The sequence below is a fragment of the Cibotium barometz genome, chromosome 31, assembly GCF_041138505.1.
Source record: "Cibotium barometz isolate CiBa-2024 chromosome 31, ASM4113850v1, whole genome shotgun sequence".
Classification (NCBI taxonomy): Eukaryota; Viridiplantae; Streptophyta; class Polypodiopsida; order Cyatheales; family Cibotiaceae; genus Cibotium; species Cibotium barometz.
In genome coordinates, this window is record NC_141076.1 from 26,109,283 (window position 1) to 26,115,382 (window position 6,100).

Consider the following 6,100-nt stretch of genomic DNA (forward strand, 5'->3'; position numbering starts at 1 on the left):
AGCAACATTTTAATGATATCTTCACTAATAAGCTGTTTATATTATTTGGACTTCATGAGGATTTAGAAAACAACATTATGCACAAGAATTTGACTAAATTCTCAAAATTTCTCTTGAGGTAAATTCTAAAAATCTATAGAAGAAATCCAAACTAACTATATGTACATGGGATCCTTTTCCATAAAATATGATGAGAATAGTCAAAAAATATTTTCTTTGTAAAACATTTTATTGATCTCATTTGTAAAGCTTTAAGCTTATTTGAAAGCTTTTAAAGCTTAATTCAAAGCCTAAAAATTATATATATATATATATATTTTAAATCTATGAAGCTTTTATGCTAATTAATAAGCTTAATAAAGCTTTTAGCTAACATAAGCTTTGTAATAACAAAGTTTTAAGCCTCAATAAACAAATCGAGTCTTAAAAAAATTTCCTCCCCCCCTGAATTTGCAGCGCTCACCCTCGGTCGACAGGATGGAGAGAGGAGAAAAAAAAAATTCTACGCCTCTTGGGTTTTTGCGCAAATCTGAAAATTCCTCCCTCCCTGAATTCGTAGCGGTCGTCACCGGAGTATGAAGGAGGGAGAGAGAGAGAGAGAGAGAGAGAGAGAGAGAGAGAGAGAGATTGGAAATTATATATATATATATATATATATATATATATATATATGGCTTTTACTCATTTCTCATAGAGAGATGCGCTTTTACTAATTGAAAGAAATTAAGAAAAATCCATCACCTCCCACCCTTGATTATAGAATTCAGACAGTCCTATTGGTTTAGCAATCATGCTATGACCCTCCATACTCCTCTGCTTGCTCTTTCAATCTTTACGGATAGATTAAGAAGAGGATTAGTGAAGAGGAAGGTGGTTTTATGGTTTTGGGAAACCCACTAATGGTTTTCCACCTAGTTTTACCCATTGGGCAATAGATTGATGGAGATTGATTACCCAATGGTTAAAAACAAGCTTTATTTCCTCCATACATAAACAAAAATCCCTAAACGTATTCTTCTTCAATTTAAATTCAAGAAAAGTACCAAAATCATCTCTGTTTTTGTCTCTTTCACCTCTTTTGACTGCCTTCAAGAAAATTAAATTACACCAAAGCTCTGATACCACTGAAACAGGACCCTTTAATTTTCTTGAGGAGAATAATCAAAAACTCATAAAATATGTCAAATATTAAAACAACTACTTGAATTAACTTGAAAATTAAAGCATATAACAAAACATAAGACAAGAGAAAGAAAAATATCACCCTCAACACAAGGCAACACAAGACTGGGTGCAATCTTCCCCCCCCCAACGTGAGTGGCTTCTTCTTGCGTGGGTATTTGTGATATATTCCAAAAGTAGGCTTTCAGCCAAAAATAAAGTACACATCCTGTGACGTGCGTGTAACACCACTGCGGGTGCCCTCACAACAGAGGGATCGGCGACTAGTTCACCACCCAGCCATAGAGGAGAATGAGGATTACCTCCTCATTCCCGGGCTATAAAGTGTGTGGCCTGCCATCCACAATAGCCCGGATGTCACGTAGGCTGTAATGCCTGTGACCATCGGCGGGCCGGATGGCAGCGCTCGGTCGAAGTGTCGAGGCCATTCGGGGTTCAGTGGGAGAGGACGCCCGTGCAGAGACATGGGCGGCCGGGCTAGTGTGGACGGCAGGCCACACACTTTATAGCCCGAGAATGAGGATAGTGTCGAGGCCATCCGGGGTTCAGTGGGAGAGGACGCCCGTGCGGAGACATGGGCGGCCGGGCTAGTGTGGACGGCAGGCCACACACTTTATAGCCCGAGAATGAGGAGGGAGAGGACGCCCGTGCGGAGACATGGGCGGCCGGGCTAGTGTGGACGGCAGGCCACACACTTTATAGCCCGAGAATAAGGAGGTATCCTCATTCTCGGGCTATAAAGTGTGTGGCCTGCCGTCCACACTAGCCCGGTCGCCCATGTCTCCGCACGGGCGTCCTCTCCCACTGAACCCCGGATGGCCTCGACACTTCGGCCGAGCGCTGCCATCCGGTCCGCCGATGGTCACAGGCGTTACAGCCTACGTGACATTACCCCCCCTTAAGAAGAGTTTTCGTCCTCGAAAACAAACAGGGAAAATCGCTTGGAAATTACACTACGGCGTTCCCAAGTAGCTGATTCCTTGTCTCTGTCCTTCCATTTAACTAGTACCTCAGGGTACAGTGTATGGCAGGTTTTGTCGATCTCGATACCCAAGAATCCTTTCCGGTTCATGTGGTATCTTTGGTGGAGTGATCAATTCCACCAAAATATCTAGAGAAACTACGTTCTCTAACCCGTGAACTGATTTCTTCAGTTTACTAACATGGAAGACAGGATGAACTTGAGAACTCTCCGGTAACTCAAGTTTGTAGGCTACGTCCTCAATCTTCTTAAGGACCTTGAAAGGACCGCAATATCTAGGAGAAAGTTTATCACACTTTTTCGTTTTCATGGTTGCTGACTGCGCAGGAACCTTTAAAAATACAAAGTCACCTTCTGCAAAGGTCACTTGTCTGCGTCCTTTATCGGCAAATGTTTTAGCGCGATCCTGTGCACTACGAATGCTCTCGCGTGCAGCTTTGAGCATATCATTCATATCTTCAAGGAACTCCTTGACAGATTGAATCTTCTTCTTATCTAGGCCTACAGCCAACGGAGACCTCGGCTGAAAACCATACATCAACATGAATGGTGTAAAGCCAGTTGTTGAATGCTTGGAGCTATTATAAGCAAACTCCAATATGGGCAAATATTCTTCCCAATTTGATTGCTTCTTATTTACATAAGAACGCAACATATCCTCGAGTATTTGGTTAACCCTTTTTGTTTGACCATCAGACTCCGGATGGTCCGCCGTACTCATACTCAGAGTAGTATCCATCTTTTTGAAGACTTCCCTCCAAAAGTGGCTGTTGAACTTTCTATCTCTATCTGACACTATATCTGCGGGCAAGCCATATAGCTTGTAGAGATGTTCAATAAAGAGTTTTGCCAACTCTGGCATTTTTACCGTTTTCTTGGTGGCAATAAATTTTGCCATCTTGGTTAACCTATCCACCACCACCTAGACCGAGTCATTCCCTCGACTTGTTGTGGGTAAACCGGTGATGAAATCCGTGGAAATGCTTTCCCATTTCCCTTGAGGAATGCTTAAAGGATGGAGCAAGCCCCCAACCTTTAGCTTTTCATGCTTATTGACCTGACACTTATTGCATTGCAGCACATAAGTCTGGACGTCCTTGAACAAACTAGGCCAATAAAATTGTCGTTTGACTAGTGCATAGGTCTTTTGTATCCCGGGATGACCAGCACTTGGACTATCGTGACTTTCTCTAAAAATGCATGCTCGAAAGTCACCAATAGTTGGTACACACACCCTACCCTTGTAGAGTAAGTACCCGTCGTCAATGGAGTAGTTAGCATACTTCTCCCCCCGACGAAGTTTAGCATCATCCTTTGAAACTGTGTCGAAAAACAAAGGTGATGAAGGGCCTACATCTGAGCTCTCCGGCTCAAAACTATACCCCGAAGACTCGGCTAGCCTCTCCGGACTAACTCTCGCCTCGCTACCCGCCGCACCTACGGCCAGTCTCTCCGGACTAGCATTACGTGCCAACGAGGAAGGTGGGCGCGGCTGTGACAAAGTGCGTACGCGTACAGCGCGCCAGACCTCTGTAAAGACATGATCATGCTCACACAAGCCACGGAGTGATTCCAAGAACTCATTCTTGAAAACTGTAAAGCTTAACTCATTAATTTGTGGCATGCGGCTAAGCGCATCCGCCACAACATTATATTTACCCCTTTGGTAGCGAATCTGAAGGTCAAACTCGTGTAGGAGCTCCGCCCACCGAGCTTTCCGACCTTTCAACTCGTACGTGACACATCCATATTTGGACTTTGCCATTTAATTAGCCTTTGTCCTCAATTAACCTTTGTCCTCAAACCTTCTAAGGTTTGCATAATTTTTCTAATACAATAATCTAACGTGTGCACATATGCACATTACAAAATAAATCAACTACTAGTGCTCACACTGTACAATAAATTGACGCGTGCGCACACACACATCACACTGATGTCAAAATAATATCAAATGCCATAATACAGCCACAAAATATTGTGAATATAATAATGAGATCTGTCCACACGCTGCGACTCAATCCACCATCCGTGCGACACCTAAATCGGTACCCTTGCACACCTCATCACCTAAACTCATAAACATAAACCACGTCAGTAGTAATAATCAATTGACATCACATCAATCAATCCTAACGTGTTCATGAGAAATAGGCATCATAAAAAATATATAAATCAAATATTAAATGACCATGATCATTCGTCAAATAACATGGATCATAACAATTTCTCAGCCTCCTAGTACTAGAGCGGCAAACCAGTACAATTTTGCCTCAATCGAGGATGCTAAACTCTAGTATGGAAGTAATGGTGTCATGTCAAGGGAGTCACCGAACATTCCTAAACATGGAATGACATTAAGAAAGTTGTGAAGGAGTGGTATCTCCCCCCATCTCATGAATCTATCAAGATGAATGAGTTCTTTAGCCTCAAGCAACTCAGTTTAACCACCTTAGAAGAATAGTACTCCAAGTTCATCATTTTTTGGAAGTATGCCCCATCCATGACTACCTCCCAGCAAAAGTAGCCCACTTTTTCCAAGGTTTGAAAATGAACCTTTGGAATCCTGCCTTGAAGCAATGAGGCAAAGCACATTGCAATATGCTCTCATATACGAGCAAAACCTATTGTGCAAGAGCTAAGGTTTGGCAAAGGTAAGCCTCGGAAGAGATTTTACCCTGAACCAAACGCTAAAGACCAGTCTTACAATATGCCCCATCAAAATACTTCCTACTAATGAGGTTAGCAAACCAACTCCTTTATTCCCCACTCGTATGTTGCTTCTTCTAGAGAGGCCCTTGTATGTTTTAATTGTAACCAGCCCCCACGACACTTTATGTTGATGGTATATCGCTCAACTAATGGGGATTTTGAATTTTGTGAATTTTGAAGCTACTTCAAGTATGTTAATTTTGTAAAGTCCTTGCCCTCAAAAAAGTGTACTCAGTAATGAATTTTTGTCTTGTAACAACTATGAATTTAGATTTTTATATTAAAGTTATAACTCAACACATTTATTCTAAAGCTGTCTTGTATGTGCACAATAATGGTCAACTGAGTGTAGGTACTAGGGTTCCTATTCCAAAATGGTTTAGTGGCACATAGATTTACAGCACATGGTTTTTTTATGTTGATGGTTTTGGAGTCCATCCAAAACAGTATATAAAGACCAGCCCATAAGGGAATTGAGAACATAATATCTTATAACTTATAAGCTCTATACAAAAGCCGTCCATGGATGCAAATTCTTCTAATGAGAAGACTATTCCTAGCAAGGTTGCTAGGCTAGCTATTTTAGTTGTTTCTTTTGATGATGACTCCTATTCCTCTGTTGTTGGGAATACAGATGACCAACCTATCCAGATATCTGAAAGCTTCAAAAAAAGACCTTGAAGATGTAGACAAACTAATAGATGAAGCCAAAGAGGTGCATCAAAGAATTCTTCAGATGAACAACCCACAGAAGAAGACGGAGGAAAAATCTATCGTGCAAAATTAGAAAGGTCTTGAATCGATGGACTTAGGCCCAATAAAGATCATTGTAAGACTTGTACTAAACTGTTATGTCTTAGCAATGACTAATGTGATGAAATATTTCTACATGGACATGTGTCTACTCTACAAAGTACTCATAACAGTTTTGAAGAAAGCGTCTTTAAAATTCAATTTTAATCAAAGATAAGTTATGAGAATAAAAATTCTCAACAATCTATTTTTTTATGGCAAAACACAATATTTACTCACAAAATACAATAATGAGTCTCTAGAGCTCAATAAAAATATAGAATAATTATACAAATATGAGCCGAGCTCAATAAAAATACAAAATCTTTACAACGTTGTCTCTGGACATACAAAATGCCTTTAAGCGGTTTCGGGCTATGTAGCCTTAGCCTTGGCCTCCTCCTTTGACTTAGCCTTCGGCACCTTGGCCTT